Source organism: Panthera leo, chromosome D2 (genome assembly GCF_018350215.1).
Source record: "Panthera leo isolate Ple1 chromosome D2, P.leo_Ple1_pat1.1, whole genome shotgun sequence".
Taxonomy (NCBI): Eukaryota; Metazoa; Chordata; class Mammalia; order Carnivora; family Felidae; genus Panthera; species Panthera leo.
The window spans coordinates 37,474,019-37,492,372 of record NC_056689.1 but is presented as its reverse complement, the minus strand read 5'-3'; the positions used below and the strand labels follow the sequence as shown (position 1 = coordinate 37,492,372).

Genomic DNA, 18,354 nt, shown 5'->3' with positions numbered 1-18,354 from the left:
CGGCTCCCCCCACTCACTGTCCAAGGAACTTTCTGGTGAACGTCTATCTCTTGGGGTTTGGAAGTGTCCAGAAGTCATTTTCTGTGGCCTCTTCACCTGGCCCCAAACCCACGTCCTATTAGAAGGTGGATGATCCACACTCTGAAAAGGCAGAGGGAGCCTGGCGGAGAAAGACCGAGTCCCACAGCCTCCGTCAGAAGCTTTTTGGCACAGAGTTCACTCCGTGTTCACAGTGCGCCTGGGGCCTGTACTTCCATACTCCTTTCCTGGAGGAGGGATTGCCTCCAAGGGAAGCCAGGGGTGAGGAGAATCGTGCCCCTGTCCCCTGCAGTCACTTCACCACCAAACAACAGGCCTGACCAATTCACCCCATACAGGTCGGGGAGCATATCGTAACCACCCGAGGCTGGCATGAGAAGTAAACTTGACCAGACTCCCGGCTAGACTACACCAGTCTCCCAGGGGCTCAAGGCAAGCGATGTATTCAGCCTTCAGTAAGACAGCGCTCAGGCTCCGTGTGAATTCACAGAGGTGCCAAGAACTCCACGGGTCCGGCAGAAATGGTCCTGGTCTGAGCGAGCCAAGACCCACCCTGCCTGGGTTGGCCGCCTTACCTGCTTTCCCTCCCTCCCAGTTTCCCAGTCCACAAACCACCGTCTGGCCTGCATATTTTAATTATTTTGCTAATTGTGTCTCCCCCCAGTGGAATGCAGGCTCCACGAGGATGGGTAGTTCCTTTTGTTTTAATCGCCCCGCTGTGCCCTCCAGGCTTAGCACGGTGCCTGGCACGTAGTGGGTGGAATAAATGAAGTGGATTCAGTCTTGAATTCCCTCTTAGTATTCAGCATCAAGGAGTGAGGCCCTTGGAGCCCAGCAGCCTGGATTTCTATCTCTGCTCACTTTGCAGCTTCCTCGAAGCTGCCCCGAGCCCACAGGCCCGTTAAGGGTGTCCTCGCTGCAGGGTCTCTGTCCAAGGACTGTCGTCTCCCACTTTCCCCCCACCAAAGGCTCAATTGCACCTTTGCCCAGGGCAGGCCCCTCGCAGCGCGCTGCAACCGGGGCAAGTGGCTGATGAGCACCTCCCCGCCTCCCATTCCTGTCTGCGGGCCTGGGCCCCAACCCTGGCCCCAAACAGAAGAGTCGGAGCCAAACACTTCCAGCATATACCACCATGGGTGATTTATTTAAGGGTCTCCAAATAATCACTTAAGTGTCACCATGGCAACCTGAAGAGTTGCCATGGAGATTGGAGCAGGAAACGTCCCCATGGAGACCCCTGGGAGACTCTCTAGGAAATCATTACCAGGTGGATGGGGCTTGAGAAGGGGGAGCTGGGCACATGAGGGAGCCCCACGCTTCTGTGTACTGGCAGGAGGAGGGGGTGAAAGGGCAGGGTGGGAAAGACCAGCCTGGGAAGGCGGGCAAGTTAATGATCTCCACCAAGTCTAGGGTCCCGTGTGATAAAGAACTACCGTATGCACAGAATCCATCTGACGGGAAAGTCGGGAAACTAGAAACTTTGGTGGCCCCAAAGAAGGGGGTGAGGGAGAGAGACTTATTCGTCATGTGTGCTCCTTTGTGTACTGTCGGACTTTGTTTTGTCAGGTATGTAAATATTAAATATTCCAAAACTAAAATTAAATAAGTTATTTACAGAGCATTTACTACATTCAATATTTATACCCTCAAAACAACTCCATAAGGTTAGGTATCGATCCCACTACACAGATGGGCAAACTGGGGTTCAGAAAGCGGCCCACCATCACACAGATCGGTGGGAATTAAACCCAGGGCTCTCCAGCACCCCCAGCACGTCTGAGTTCTCTGATCTCCCTCTGGCCCGCTGAGCACTGTTAGGTGACTGTCACACCCCTGGACCTCAGTGTCTTCCCCTGCAACAGCTGGGCGGTGGGGACTGGGTGAAAGCTAAAGTCCTGCTATAGTGCTGACATCCTGTGACTGGGGGCTCTTTGGAAGGGTTTCTGAGAATGATCACCACAGCCCTTCTCTTCCTCCCCCTTTCCCTCAGCCACTCTCCAGTCCCCATCCACAGCAGTGCATCTGCAGGGTTCCAAAGGAAACACTTCACTCAGAGAGCCAAGCCAGAGGGACCTTTGAAGAAGCTCTATATTCCCTCTTAGCAGAGGAGGAGGGTGTGGCCCAAGAGAGGGAAGGTGACCCACCAGGCAAATGCAAACCCAAACCATGACCTATCTCCACGCACCCATTAGGGTGGTTATCATGGAAACAAAACAAAACAAAAAAAAAAAAAAGATGAACCAAGACAAGTGTCTGGAAAGATGTTGAGAAATTAGAACCTTCATACACTACTAGTGGGGAGATTGGAACCTACATACACAGCTATCAAATGGTTCAGCTGTGTCTCAGCTCAGGCTGCTACAACAAAATCCCATTGGCTGGGTAGTTTAAATAACAGACACTTATGCGGCACCTGGGTGGCTCGGTCAGTTAAGTGTCCGACTTCGGCTCAGGTCATGATCTCATGGCTTGTGAGTTTGAGCCCTGAGTCGGGCCCTGTGCTGACAGCCAGGAGCCTGGAGCCTGCTTCGCACTCTCTCTCTCAAAAACAAATAAACATTTAAAAATAATAATAACAAGGGGCACCTGGGTGGCTCAGTCGGTTGGGCGTCCGACTTTGGCTCAGGTCATGATCTCACGGTCCGTGGGTTCGAGCCCCGCATCAGGCTCTGTGCTGACCGCTCAGAGCCTGGAGCCTGTTTCAGATTCTGTGTCTCCCTCTCTCTCTGCCCCTCCCCTGTTCATGCTCTGTCTCTCTCTGTCTCAAAAATAAATAAATGTTAAAAAAAATTAAAAATAATAATAATAATAACAAAATAAACAACACACACCTCTTTCTCACAGTTCTGGACACTGAGAAGTCCAAGATCAAAGTGCCACTATATTCAGTTCTTCATGAGGGCCCATGTACAGACAGCTACCTGCTTGAGGTATCCTCACATGGTGGAGGGAGAAGCTCGGGTGTCTCTTTTCTTCCTATAAGGACTCGAATCCCATCATGGAGCTCCACTCTCATGACCTCATCTAAATGTAATTACCTCCCCAAAGCCTCACCTCCTAATAGCATCACATTGGGGGTTATGGCTTCAACCATTAATTTAGTGGGGGGATGGACGCAAACATTCAGTCCATGAAAAAAATTCTAGAAAACAGTCTGGCAGTTGCTCAAAGGGTTAAACATAGGTATCATATGGCTCAGCAATTCTGCACCTAGGTGTATCCCCAAGAGGGTTCAAAACATGGGTTAATGCAAAAACAGGGACAGGAATGTTCACGGCGCCATTCTACAAAATAGTCAAAAAGTGGAAAGGACCCAAATGTCTGTCAGTGGATGAGTGGATAAACAAAATGTGGCACATCCACAAATGGAATGTTATTTGGCCGTAAAAGGGATCAAAGTATTGACCTATGCTACAATGCAGGTGATCCTTGAGAAGGTCATGCTAAGGGAAAGAAGCCACTCACAAAGCACCACACAGAACCACATACCATATATATGATGGCACTTACATGAAACAGGGGTATCTGTAAAGACAGAAAGTAAGTTAGCACCTGCTCGGGGCAGGGGGCGGTGGGGGGGGGTGGTGGCGGGGAAGATTGGGTGGTGACTGCTAATGGGTGTGGGGTTTCTTCCGGGGTGGTGAAAATGTTCTCAAATTGACTGTGGTGATAGGTGCATGACTCTGAATATTCTAAAAGTCACTAAATTGTATACTTTGAGTGGGTACGTTGTATGCTACGTGGATAATATCTCAATAAAGCTGTTTAAACAAGAGAGTGAGAGGGAAAGTACTAACCCAAGGTCACACAACCACTAGTGGCTGCTTTGGGGTCCCGGCGACCGGCCAGCCTCCTCGCACCCATTCTCTTTAGGAGGGCCAGTAGGGCTTCTCGGGCTGTTTCTGAAATGAGTGGGTGCCGTGTGCTGGGGGCTTCAGATCGTGCCCTCCTCCCCACGGCCCTCAGCCAGACCATCATTCTTTAACAAATGGGGCAACCTCAAGATTTCATTTAGAGAAAAGGGTCCACTGTCAAAAGAAAAGAAAAGAAAAGTAAAAGTTTGAAAGACACTGACCAGAGAAAGTATTAAGGAGGGATGGCAAAGTGATTAAGAACCTAGCCACTGGCCTTGTAGGAAGCCTGTCTTTTTATTCTGATGCTTTGATATACTGGGGCCTTGCTGACCCTGGAGAGACTACCCCTTCCAGGACTAGCCAATTCCTGGAGATAAAGGATTGTCCTGGGAGTGCACTTTTAATATGCAAACCAACTGATTTAGAGCCCATATCCCAATCACCTTTTTTTTTTTTTTTAATACATATAAGTTTTTTGTGTTTTTTTTTTTAGGTAATCTCTACACCCAACATGGGGCTTGAACTTGCAACCCTGAGATCAAGAGTCACATACTCCCATCGACTGAGCCCGCCAGGTACCCCAATAGCCTTGTTATTACACTCAGCCACTATTCCCCTGCCCTAATCACCCCAGGGCCAGGTACCAGACAACAAGGGACAGCCCTATGCCCCAGAGCCACTGACACTATTCAAACTAGACAGTCTTGAATGTGCTTACCCCACCTTGCCCATCCTTCCTGCAGAAACCACAACAAAGGGTCTCAGCCATGTTTCCCCTTCCCCACCTGCCTTCTGGTGCTTCCCAGTGTGCCCCTGTATGGCACATCCCCTCCTCTTGGGAACTGTGAGTAACATACTCTCTTTTTTTTTACTGAGGAATAATTGACATATGCCATTATATTCGTTTCAGGTGCACAACATAATGATTCAATATTTGTGTACATGGAAAATGATCACCACAGTAAGTCTAGCTAACATCTGTCACCATGCATAATTATAAAACTTTTTTTCTACTTGTGATGAAAACTTTTAAAATCTACTCTCTTAGCAATTGTCAGACATACAGTACAATATTGTTAGCTACAGTCACCATGCTGGGCACACACTACCTTTCCTAGGACAATTATCCCCCGATCTGTTGGCCTCACCATACCTAAATAAAAATGAGGTCTATGTTTTGTTGGGTTTTTTTTTAAATTTTTTTTTTAACATTTATTTATTTTTGAGATAGAGAGAGAAAGAGCATGAACAGGGGAGGGTCAGAGAAAGAGGGAGACACAGAATCTGAAACAGGCTCCAGGCTCTGAGCTGTCAGCACAGAGCCCGACGCGGGGCTTGAACCCACGGACGGCGAGATCATGACCTGAGCCGAAGTCAGCTGCTTAACCGACTGAGCCACCCAGGCGCCCCAAAAATGAGGTCTATGTTTTAAAGCAGGCCTCGTTCTGCTCTAAGTCTGCCTTGGCCCCCCGTGACCTCAGACAAAGTCCTCCACCTCTGTGTCTCCCTGTACTCCTCCACAAACCCAGGTTACCAGCTAGGCCGGGCTCAGGATCCTCACAGACCAGTGTTGTGTTTATAATCCATTGTGGCTTACAAAAGAAGGCTGTGCCAAGGGCCCGAGTGGGCACTCCAGTCCAGCTCCTGCTCTGCTTTTCAAGCTATGGATGTGCCAGGAAAAAAGGGCATAGGTTCCTAATACATAAAAAGGCCCCTGTGGGTCAGCAGTGGCCCTCAGCCACCATATGGTGCTACTACCAGGACTGATAGGGTTAAGAGTTGTGGAGTACGTAGAACAGCACCTAGCACGCCAGAAATAGTGTCATCATGGTCCCAGAAGGCGGGACAGGGTTCCTAGATACCGTGACAGTATCAAGGAAGGGTTCCATTCTTAAATTTTTTTTTTAATGTTTTTATTTATTTTTGAGAGAGAGAGAAACAGAGTGTGAGCAGGGGAGGGGCAGAGAGAGAGGGAGACACAGAATCTGAAGCAGATTCCAGGCTCCAAGCTGTCAGCACAGAGCCCGATGCAGGGCTCGAACTCACCAACTGTGAGATCATGACCTGAGCCGAAGTCGGACGCTTAACCGACTGAGCCCCCAGGCGCCCCTAGCCGATGTCATTTAAATCTCAAAGGAAAATGAACTGAGCTGACGCCCAGTCTACAAATGAACACATATTTGCACACCCACATTCATAGCAGCATTATTCACAAGAGCCAAAATGTGGAAGCAACCCAAGTGCCTGTTGACAGATGAATAAACAAAATGTGCACTATGAACACAATGGAATATTATTCAGCCTTAAAAAGGAAGGAAATTCTGACGCACGCTGCAACCTAGATGAGCCTTGAGGACATTACACCAAGTGAAATAAGTCCGTCACCAAAAGACAGATCCTGTATAATTCTACTTATATTAGGTGCCTAGAAGAGTCAAATCCACAGACACAGAAATAGAACGGTGGTTGCCAGGGGTTGAAGGGAGGGGGAAATGTGGAATTGTTGTTTAATGGACACTGAGTTTCAGTTTTTCCAGGATGAAAAAGTTCGGGAGATGGATGGTGTTGATGGCCACACAACAACGTGGATGTACTGAATGCCACTGAAGTATACACTTAAAAATAGTTTAAGTGATAGATTTTATGTAATGTGTATTTTACCACAATTTCGTTTTAAAGGCACAGCCAAGTCATTTGCTAACAAAGCCATACACAGGAGAGTAATGACCCTCGTCCTTTAGGAAAACTGCTCAGGGCAGTGGGAAGCGATCTTTAAAATGCTTCTCGACCATAGAGGAAGGGAAGGAAAAATAAGTTACCAACAGAGAGGGAGGGAGGCAAACCATGAGAGACTCTTAAATACAGAGAACAAACTGAAGGTTGATGGGGAGGTGGGGGGTTGGGGGCAGGAAAAATGGGTGATGGGCATTGAGGAGGGCACTTTTTGGGATGAGCACTGGGTGTTATATATACAATGAACCATGGGAATCTACTCCCAAAGCCAAGACCACACTGTATGCACTGTATGTTAGCTAACATGACAATAAATTATTAAAATAATTTTAAACCGAAGAAGGGAAAAATAAATAAGTAAGTAAGTAAGTAAGTAAATAAAGTACTTCTCCACTAGGCAGGTGGTAACATTTGTTTGGACCCCTCAGAGCCCGCGGAGGCCAAGCTCTCTGTCCGTGAGGTGCCTGGAACGCGAGGTTTCCTGCTCACACCAGCTATTTTATTTTTTATTTTCTTTCCTTTTTATTTGTATCCCAATATAGTTAACCTACAGTGTTGTATTAGTATGAGCTGTTTTTTTTTTTTTTTTTTTTTTTTTTTTATTTTTGGGACAGAGAGAGACAGAGCATGAATGGGGGAGGGACAGAGAGAGAGGGAGACAAAGAATCGGAAACAGGCTCCAGGCTCTGAGCCATCAGCCCAGAGCCCGACGCGGGGCTCGAACTCACGGACCGTGAGATCGTGACCTGGCTGAAGTCGGACGCTTAACCGACTGCGCCACCCAGGCGCCCCAGTATGAGCTGTTTTAAGTTAATCGCACGCACATAGATTCATGCTAATGTGACAGGAGAAAATGCTCTCTCTCTAATTTGCACTTGTTTGTTTTCTCCTGAGGTTCAACTTGTTGTTGACTAGTGGTTTTCATCTTTCACGAGTGGCCTGCTGTCAATGCTCCTAGAACAACCAGAAACACAAGTGCTTCCTGGTCCCCCTGGCACCTCAAAGGTCATTGCCCTTGCTTTTGAGAAGTCGCTAGTCTTGGACGTCCGGTGTCTCAGTCAGAATTCCTAGTGACAAGAGATAGAAACCAAATCCAGCTCATGATGTGGAAAAGTTTTGTTCTGTTTGTTTTTGGAAACGTATCAGGCAGCGCACAGAGTCGTCACAAAGGCTGGGAAGGCAGTGCAGGGATTCACGATGAGGAGATAAGCAAAAGGCAAGGGCAAACAGCAGCAGAGAACCGACGGGGCCGCACCCCTGCGTGGTCTGGTGAGGGCCCGGGCGCCTTGCTGGGGGGCCTGGTGCCGCCTTGGCCCTACTGCTAAGACTCTCCATTCTCCCCTTGCAGGGCAACCGGTTGACCACACTGGCCACCAGGGACCAAGGGCAGGGGTAGTAAGGGTCTGTCATTCCTGTTCTGGGGAACAGGAGACAAGGAAATGCCTTCACTTGATGGAGGAAGGAGAGATTTAGATGCTGGGCCATCCAGAAGATGAGAAACACCAAGTACTTAAGAGAGTATAAACCATCTTTGTGTCCATAAGAGTAGCAATCAACAGCCGCTGTTTATCGGGTTTTGCTGATAGGGTTATGCAGCAAGAACCCCGGTGAACATATCAAATGTTGTCATTAACTCTTCAAATGATCCTGTAACAGGTATGCTTGTCCCTGTTTTGTAAGTGAAAAACCTGAGGCCCAGAGTGGTTCTTTCACTCTTCCAGGGCAGGCATAAATGTTGGAACCAGAAAACAAACCCAGTTCCATCTGACTCTAAAGTCACCAGGCTTTCTACGTGGTTGACCAGTCACAACACCTGCCTCCCCAGGAGTGGCCAGAGGCCACCCAGAGAGCACGTAGCAGAGTGTGACCCCAGAGCCTCTGGCTAGATCTGCTCTATCAGGATCTCTGAATGCTCTTCAAGGTCCGGGAAGGCTCCAAACACAACCACTCCCCACCTGATTGATGTAAGGAAGCTTTTGCCGGGGTGTTTTCTTCATGTTCTCTTATTTAGCCAGGAAAAAACGTATAGAATGTGTATTTAAAAAAATATTTTTGCCAGGGGGGTGGCGCCCGGGTGGCTCAGTCAGTTGAGTGCCTAACTTCAGCTCAGGTCATGATCTCCCTGCTCGTGAGTTCGAGCCCCACGTCAGGCTCTGTGCTCAGAGCCTGGAGCCTGCTTTGGATTCTGTGTCTCCCTCTCTCTCTCTGCCCCTTTCCCACTCACACTCACACTCTTTCTCTCAAAAATAAATAAACGTTGAAAAAAATTTTTTTAAATAATAAAATAAAATAAATATTTGGGGGGCACCTGGGTGGCTCAGTCAGTTGAGCATCTGACTTTGGCTGGGTTGTGATCTTGTGGTTTGTGAGTTCAAGCCTCAACCAGCACAGAGTCTACTTCATATCCTCTGTCTCCCCCTCTCTCTACTCCTCCCCTTCTTGTGCTCTGTATTAAAAAAAAAACATTAAAATAATATTTAAAAAGATATTTGGGGGCACCTGGGTGCCTCAGTCTGGTTGAGCATTCAACTCTTTTTTTTTTTAATTTTTTTTTTAACGTTTATTTATTTTTGAGACAGAGAGAGACAGAGCATGAACAGGGGAGGGTCAGAAAGAGAGGGAGACACAGAATCCAAAGCAGGCTCCAGGCTCTGAGTGGTCAGCACAGAGCCCAACGTGGGGCTCGAACTCACAGACCAAGAGATCCTGACCTGAGCCAAAGTTGGATGCTTAACAGACTGAGCCACCCAGGCGCCCTGAGGACATTTTCTAAACTGTGGAAAATAGTGTCCAAGGAGACAATGGCCGTCTCGCTTGGTGGGAAAAGCAGATCAGCGTGCAAGGCTGCCAAGGCAAGGGGTATGGTGAGGAGATACAGAAAAGGAGACTCTCCCCCCAAAATTTACATTACAATCCCCCTTGGGGGCGTAGGAAGCTTTCTGAGGTGATGGGAATATTCTATATTTTGGTTGTGATGAAGGTCATACAGCTGTTTACATTTGTCAAGATTGTACTCTTAAATGAGCGAATGTTCTTGTAAGTAAATCAATATCTTGTATTTTAAATCAGTAGAGTTGATTATTTCAGAATCCCCCTTGAAGCTTGGCTGACCCCTAAACCAACCCACCCAGAGCGCCAGACTCGTGAACAGAGCAGAGAATCAGGCCTCTGCAGCTGGACAGCTGAGTGGAGATTTCTAGCTGTCCAGCACCGGGACAGCTGGAGTCTGGCCCCAGCCACAGTAGACAGACCTTGGCAAAGACCTAAGCGGTCTTTCGGCTGAGACCCTACAAGGACCATGAACGTGTAGAAAGGGCCAGGCATTAGGAATGAGAATGGAGCCTGGAGCCGGCAACACAACTCAATTTTGGAAGCTGGAAAACTAATGAGTGGCAACGAATTCAGCAGGTCCGCGAGGGCCGAATCCTAAATCGGCAGGGGGAGAAGCGAAAGGCAACTAGGTTTACTATGTGGAATCTCCAAAAGGCTCAGGAATCAGTGGCGCCAGAATTAGCAGTGAGGTTCGAGCTAAGAACAAGAGAATTGTTTGAGAATTTAAGAAGAGACCAGACGCCCCAAATACCCACTCCTATTCTACCATCTAAACTACTATGTAACACTAAAAGTTTATTTTCAGGAGAAAGTAAACCAGAGGGTCTCAGATTAGGAGATATTGGGCTAAACCAGGCATGGGGTTCTGTACCTAAAGTGTGGGATTAAGCACGCTGACACTTTGGCTCAGGTCATGATCTCACAGCTCGTGAGTTTGAGCCCTGCATCAGGCTCACTGCTGACAGTGCAGAGGCCGCTTTGGATCTTCTGTCTCCCTCTCTCTCTGCCCTCACCTGCTCATGCTCTCTCTCTCAAAAATAAACACTAAAAAAAAATACTTGAAAGAATTTTCCCCAAATTGAAGGACATACAGGGATGCCTGGGTGCCTCAGTAGGTTAAACACCCAACTTTGGTCCAGCTCATGATCTCACAGTTCATGAGTGTGAGCTGTGCATCCGGCTATCTGCTGACAGCTCAGAGCCTCCTTCAGACCCTCGGTCCCCTCTCTCAGCCCCTCCCCCACTCTCTATCTCTGTCAAAAATAAACATTTAAGAAAAAGGTGGGGGGGCCCACAAAGGAGCATCCGGCCAGCTCAGTCAGTAGAACATGTGACTCTCGATCTTGGGGTTGTTGGATTCAAGTCCCACGTTGGGTGTTACTTAAAATAAGTTTTGTTTTGTTTGTTTGTGTTTTTAGAGCACAAGCTGGAGAGAGTGACAGAGGGAGAGAGAGAGAGAGAGAGAGAGAGAGAGAATCTTAAGCAGATTTCATACTCAGTGTGGAACTGGGTATGGGGCTAAATCCCACAACCCTGGGATCATGAACTGAGCTGAAGAGTTGACGTTAGAGGCTCAACCGACTTAGCCACTGAAGTGCCCCCCAAATAAAATCTTTAAAAAATAAAAATAAATAATAAATAAGTGAAAAATAAAAGGACCTACCAAACACCTGACACAATGGATGAAAACAGAACCACATCAAGAAAAATCATCATAATCCAGAACACAGAAGACAAAAAGAAGGTTCTACAAATTTCCAAAGGGATAGAGGAACCGGTCAGATTTAAGAATGGCTTGGGGAACCTGAGTGACTCAGTCTGTTAAGTGTCTGACTTCAGCTCGGGTCATGATCTCATGGTTCTTGAGTTTGAGCCCCACATCAGGTTCTGTACTGACTACTCAGAACCTGGAGCCTGCTTCGGATTCTTTGTCTCCTTCTCTCCCTGCCCCTCCTCTCACACTCTGTTTCTCTCCCTCGCTCAAAAATAAATAAACATTAAGTTTTGTTTTAAAAAAAAGAAAGAAGAATGACTTGAATGTCTCAAAAGAAGCACCACAAGTCAGAAGACACATAAGGAATGTTCTCAAAATCCTGAAGGTAAGTTATCCCCAACTTAAAATTTCATACCCAACCAAGTTATCAATCAAATTTGAAAGTAGAAAAAGGCATTTTCAGTCATTTAAGGTCAAAAAAGCTTCTGGGGCTCCTGCGTGGCTCAGTCCGTTAAGCATCTGACTCTTGGTTTCGGCTCAGGTCATGATCTCATGATTCGTGAGTTCAAGCCCCGCACTGACCTTGTAGAGCCTGCTTGAGACTCTCTCTCTCTCTCTCTCTGCCTCTCCCCAGTTCATACTCTCTCCCTTTCTCTGTCTCAAAATAAATAAATAAACTTGAAAACAAAATTTTAAAGATCAAAAAAGTTTTTTTTTTCTTTCCTGACAGGGCAAAGCCTGCTTGGGATCCTCTCCCTCTCTCTCTCCCCCTCCCTGCTTGTGCTCTCTCTCCTTCTTTTCCCTCTCTCAGAATAAATAAATTAAAAAAAAATTGTTCTCATGTACTTAGTTAGAAATGCTGCTGGAGGATATGTTTCACCAGAATAAGGCAATAAACCAAGAAAAAGACAACTGAGGGGAGCCCAGCTGGCTTAGTCAGCAAAGCATGCAACTCTTGATCTTGAGGTTGTGAGTTCAAGCCCCACATTGGGCCTAGAGGTTGCTTTAAAAAAAAAAAAAAAGAGAGACAGACCAAGGAAACTAGGAATCTGACCCAGGAGAGAAGTGTAGAGAGAATCCCAGAGGATACTTCTGCAGGCAGCCTGACTACAGGAGGAAAGCAGTGTAACAGGCCTAGAGGGCAAACAGCCCAACTCAGGTTAGGTCAGAAAACTCCAGGAGAGATTTCATTAAGGAAATTAAACTGGGTGGGGGGTGGTGCGCCTGGATGGCTCAGTCAGTTAAGCGTCCGACTCTTCATTTTGGCTCAAGTCATGATCTCACGGTTTGTGAGTTTGAGCCCACATGGGGCTCTGCACTGACAGTGAGGGGCCTGCTTGGGATTCTCTCCCTCCCCCTCTCTCTGCCCCTCCCCTGCTTGCTCTAGGTATCTTTCTCAAAATAAAAGCAAACTTTAAAGAAAAAAAAACACAGAAATTAAACTGGTAGACTATCATCTGAATTTAGTGAGGGGAGATTTCAACAACTGATAGAGTTTGGCATTGAGTACAAAGAAAATGAAGCAAATGAGGGGGCGGGGTGGATAATTATTCCCTCCGGGAAAAAAATGAAAAACTTGTGCATGAAATGGGAAGTAATCACAGTCTATCCATAGCTCATGGCATAAACGCATGGGAATAGCGTTTATCTAGTACCAGTACGGTCAATACCTACTGCTGCTCTAACCAGATTATCATATGGCGACACTGGAAGGATGGGGGCCAAAAGAGTGAGTGGGTTGTTGGGAGTAAGATCGAGCCATAGAAATTGAAGGTGGATTCCCTGATGAGGGAGAAGGCTCTTTTTCCTAAGTCTTGCACCACCCTTTGACTCTGAGCTGTGGAAATGAATAACGTTACTAGAAATTAAAACCTTGCCCTGATTTCTATCTTGGAATATACAAGCTCAGGCAGGCCGGCCCAGGAAGCAATGCTAAGATATAAATGAAGAATCTAGGATCCTAAAAGAAAACTCTAGTGGTAGACAGGGACGGAAAGAGTACCTGCAGGTAAGAGGAACAGTGGTGCTTCCAGATATGGACTCAAGGTAAAAGTGAGGCGTCCTTAGATGCACCCAGGAAGCTGGTACACAGAACATAATCTTTGAACTTGACCTTCAGGTTGCAGCCCTATTCTCTAGAGAATGTGGCACGGGATGCAAGGCGAAGCAGCCATGGCTCCCCACCCTTTCCTCCGCTCCTCTCCATCCTTTGCTCCACCCTCCAGCCCTGCTCCTGCCCCTCAAGACTGCCTGGAGGTGTTGACCTGTGCTCACGCTTGCAGAGATCAGACCGGCTGTGGGGATCAGGATGTGCTTCAGAGCCAGCAGACAAACCTGGCTTTACTTTTGCCCCCCACCCCAACCCCCGCATGTTCTAACTCCCGTCACGGTCATGTCTACAATGTCTGGGCACACCGCTCAGCCGACCCACCTGCGTAGCTTCACCAGACATTCCACACTCAGACAGTGGTGCCGGGAGTAAAGCTGCAGAGAAAGGGAAGGTATTAGGGAGAATTAAGGTGAGGAAGTGACTCAGCCCAGCAAAAGCCTGCAGGCTCCCACAGGAGTTCTCGGGAGCAGGGAAGGCTGCCTATTTGGGCTTTCGAGTCAGCTTGGGAGTGTCCCTGAAATGTGGCTCTGCTCTGCCCCACTGAGCCCTGGGGTGGGAGGGTAGGGTGGGGGGCTCTTGCCCGTGCCCTCCCCTGGCCCCCAGAGCATCCCTGGTGGGCTGGGGGGCCATGGATTTGGCAAGCCTGCTGGTTTCTTTCTCCAGGATCTGTTTGCCTTGTGCAGAGTGGAGCCAGGTTGGGGAGATGACTCTAGGAGAGGCTGCTTCTCCCCGCCACCTCCAGGAGCTGCTCCCCAAGAGGACTGAGCGTGGGCCTTTGGGCCTGGCAGGTGGAAACCAGCCTCTTGGGGCTCAGGGGAGAACCACTGTTGTATAGAGAATGTGCAGTCTTACAGTCAAACAATCCCAATTCAAGCTCTTGAGCTTAGAAAAGATATTAGCCTCTCGGATACCTACTTCTTCATCAAACAAACCCTGGGAAACAAAACTACCTCATCCATTTGTGGTCAAATCCACTCATCCACTCGCTCCACCAACATTCTTATATGCCAGGGTCTGGACTCATTTAGCAAGAACTCTATAAAGGAAACCACCCCACACCCATCAGGATAGCCACTATTAAAAAAAGAACAACAGAAAATAAAAAGTGTTGGCAAAGATGTGATCCAGCATTTTCTGAGTATATACCCGAAAGAATTGAAAGCAGGGTCTCATGTGGTGCCGGCGTGGCTGACTCTTGGTTTTGGTTCGTGTCATGATCTCATGGTTCATGGGCTCTGTGCAGACAGCATGGAACCTGCTTGGGATTCTCTCACTCCCTCTCTCTCTCTCTGCCCCTTCCCCACTCATGCTCTCTCTCTCACTATCTCAAGGTGAGTAAATAAACTTTAAAAAAAAAAAAAAGAGGGGCGCCTGGGTGGCTCAGTCGGTTGAGCGTCCCGACTTCGGCTCAGGTCATGATCTCATGGTCAGTGAGTTCGAGCCCCGCGTCAGGCTCTGTGCTAACCGCTCAGAGCCTGGAGCCTGTTTCGGATTCTGTGTCTCCCTCTCTCTCTGCCCCTCCCCTGTTCATGCTCTGTCTCTCTCTGTCTCAAAAATAAATAAACGTTTAAAAAAAATTAAAAAAAAAAAAAAGAAAGGAGAGTCTTGAAGAGATATTTGTACACACTTTTTCATAGCAGCATTATTCATAATAGCCAAAAGGTGGAAACAACCCAAGTGTCTGTTGATGGTTGAATTGATAAACGAAATGTGAAATGTACGTATACTGGGATATTCAGCCTTAACGAGGATAGAAATTCAGACACATGATACAACATGGATGAAACTTAGGCACATTATGCTAAGTAAAATAAGCAAATTACAAAGAGACAAATATTGCATGATTCCAGTTATATGAAGTACTTAGAATAGTGAATTCATAGTAACAGAAAGAATGGTGATGGCCAGGGGCTGAGGGGATGGGGAATGGGGAGTCGTCCTTTAAAAAGACACAATTCCTGGGGCGCCTGGGTGGCTCAGTCGGTTGAGCGTCCGACTTCGGCTCAGGTCACGATCCCGCGGTCCGTGAGTTCGAGCCCCGCGTCGGGCTCTGGGCCGATGGCTCAGAGCCTGGAGCCTGCTTCCGATTCTGTGTCTCCCTCTCTCTCTGCCCCTCCCCCGTTCATGCTGTGTCTCTCTCTGTCTCAAAAATAAATAAAAAACATTAAAAAAAAAAAATTTTAAAAAGACACAGTTCCTTCTACCAACATACCCAGATGCAGCTGGGCAGAGAGATGGGAATATAGCTACACATAGGTACCAGTGACGGCTTTCTTGGAAAGTGCTGTAAAGAAGAATGCACACAGTATGAGCAAACACAGATGAGGAAGCATTTCATTTTGCTTGGGGGTGGAGATGGGGGGTGGGTTCTGGGAGGAAAGGACATTTGAGCAGCACCCTTTACAGGAAGTAGGGTTTGATCAGAACAGAAGATCCTGGTTATCTATCACACCAGTTTTAGGACTCTGGGAAAATTCCATGACTCCTTTGAGCCTCGGTTTCCTCATTCATTGTAAGGGTGCCATGAGGATTAAATGAGAGACTGTATGTCAATAGTCTCACACAGGAATTGGCACAAAATACACAGTCATTTAATGGTAGCTTACAGTATCATTACTATTATCGTCACCATTATTGTCGTTATATTTTAATCCATGTTGGGAATGGTTGAAGAGAAAGCCAAAACTTAGGTCAGGGTCAGATTAGGTCTTGAACAGCCTAGAAATTAGTCATATTTTCCCAGGAGTTAGGAGCCCTGGAAGGCTTTTGAGGAAGAGACGCTGTGGGATGTTAGAACTGAATTTGCTTGCAGCCAAGTTTATATATTTACCTTATATTTATCTGGGCTGGATGTGTGGGCTTCTAGGCCATCCCATCTGGGTTTCAGTGCCGTGTTTATGGATCAGAGGGGTTTTAAGTACCAGTTCCAGGAGGAGCCCAAGAGAAAAGCCCTAGGCTTTAAAAAAAAATGTAGAAGACCTGGAGAGGAGGGTGGTACAATTGTAACTGGGGAAGAGAACTTACTTACTTTATTTTCACAGTGAAGCGAGGCTTTAATCAACGTTCTTGCAAGAGCGGGTGTCTGATGGACCGGCACACTGGGGCAGTCACAGCAGACAATTTATCTCCTAGCGCACAAGTCCCTCCCCTGGTTCCTCATTGGCTGAGTACTGCAGACGCTACAGCCTTCCCTGGATGTTGCCTATGTCCGTGTAAGGCCAAAGTAGTCTGATTGGAATAAATGTACATTTCCTGAGGTGATGCAAAGACTTTCGGTCCCTCCTTTGTGCATTGGCGCATGCCATTGCAAAGCCCACAAAAATAAGCCCTCAAAAAGGAGAGGGGAAGAAGAACCAGGAAGTGAACTCCATTACGCAGGGGTGGGGGTGGGTCATATATATTTCCAATAGGTTATAAACCCACTGTTAACTAGACAGCACAGGTTTTATTTGGTAAGAAAACTTACTTTAAGGGGTGCCTGGGTGGCTCAGTCGGTTAAGCATCTGACTTTCACTCAGGTCATGATCTTGCGGTTCACAGGTTCGAGTCCCACATCAGGCTCTGTGCTGACAGCTCAGAGCCTGGAGCCTAATTCAGATTCTGTGTCTCCCTCTCTCTCTGTCCATCCCTTGCTCGCACTCTGTCTCTCAAAAATAAATGGAAACATTTTAAAAAATTTAAAAAAAAAATGAAAACTTACTTTAAAACTGGCCATGTGGGCACCACAGTTTCCTCAGTGAACAGATAGTATAGCTTGCAACATTTAAGAATGTGGCCTTGTTAAGTATGTATTTTTCTCTCCAACATTTTGTGTTGTGAAATATGTGTATGTGTGTATGTTTGTGTGGTAAGAACATTAGGCAGACCTGTTTGGAAGCGCTCTTCTGAGCAAGTACATCTTTGGAAGAGATTGTTCATTGTCCTACAAATGCATTCTCTCTCTTTTCTTATAGTTGGGCACATGGGCACAAAAATAAAGACTACATTTCCTAGAATTACTTGCAGTTAGCCACTGGGATATGACAGAAAGTAACTTGTGTACCTTTCAGAAAGTGTATTCAAAGAAAAAGGGGTGAAACGTTATTTTCCTTTCATCCTTGTTGGCTGGAATATAGATATGATGGCTGGAGTCACGCAGCCTCATGGGAGTTTAAGCAGCTCAAGTCACGTGCAGAGGAGAGTGGAACAAGATAGAAGAAACCATGGAGCTTTATATCAACCTAGGTGGTCTTCATTTATGTGGGAGAGGAATGTACTTGTAGCTCAATCTGCTATTATTTGTGGGGTTTTGTAACTTACAGCAAAACAATCTTTTTTGTTTGTTTACAGGGAGAAAGAGAGAGTGAGCAGGGGAAGGGGACAGAGATAGGGAGGGAGAGAATCCCAACTAGCCTCCACGCTGTCAGCACAGAGCCTCACACAGGGCTCAAACTCCTGAACCATGAGATCATGACCTGAGCCAAAATCAAGAGTCAGACACTTAACCAACTGAGCCACCCAGGTACTCCAGGGGGAGAGGGGCAGAGGGAGGGAAAGAAAGAATCTTAAGCAGGGTCCATGCTGTCAGTGCAGAGCTCGGTGTAGGGCTCAATACCAGTACCCTGGAATCATGACCTGAGCAGAAATCAAGAGTCAGACACTCAACCGACTGAGCCACTCAGGAAAACACAGCAAAACAATCTTAACTGTCATAGCCAATAAACTCTGGGCTTATTCCCTTTGGTGGTCTTTCTGAACAATTTTTGCTTTTGACTTCCCTCAAACTCTCAGCCTGATGAAAGGAAATTCAATTGGTGTTACAGGCCCGTGTTAAAGAGACCACCCTGGTGTCGAGTGAGACGAACTCCAGATGAGATGCCTAGAAGCAGGTGAACCACTTCAGAAAACAGTTAGGCATTACCTGGTGAAGTTAAAACTCGCATACCCGTGACCCAGCAATTCCCCTGAAATATGTGAAAGAGATTTGTGCACATGTGCATCAGTCAGGAGTCACATCCAGCAGCCTTGTTAGCAATCACCAAAGACTGGACACAATCCAAATGACCATCAGCAGGAGAACGGCTGCGTAAATT

General features: G+C 47.1%; 1 long non-coding RNA gene across 1 annotated transcript; it reads left to right on the top strand.

Moving 5' to 3' along the window:
• The first annotated feature begins 1,403 nt into the window (after positions 1-1,403).
• Positions 1,404-4,844, top strand: LOC122202375. Its single transcript, XR_006194622.1, has 3 exons — positions 1,404-1,605; positions 4,387-4,468; positions 4,804-4,844. It is a non-coding gene; the product is annotated as an uncharacterized LOC122202375 (long non-coding RNA).
• The last annotated feature ends 13,510 nt before the right edge of the window (positions 4,845-18,354 follow it).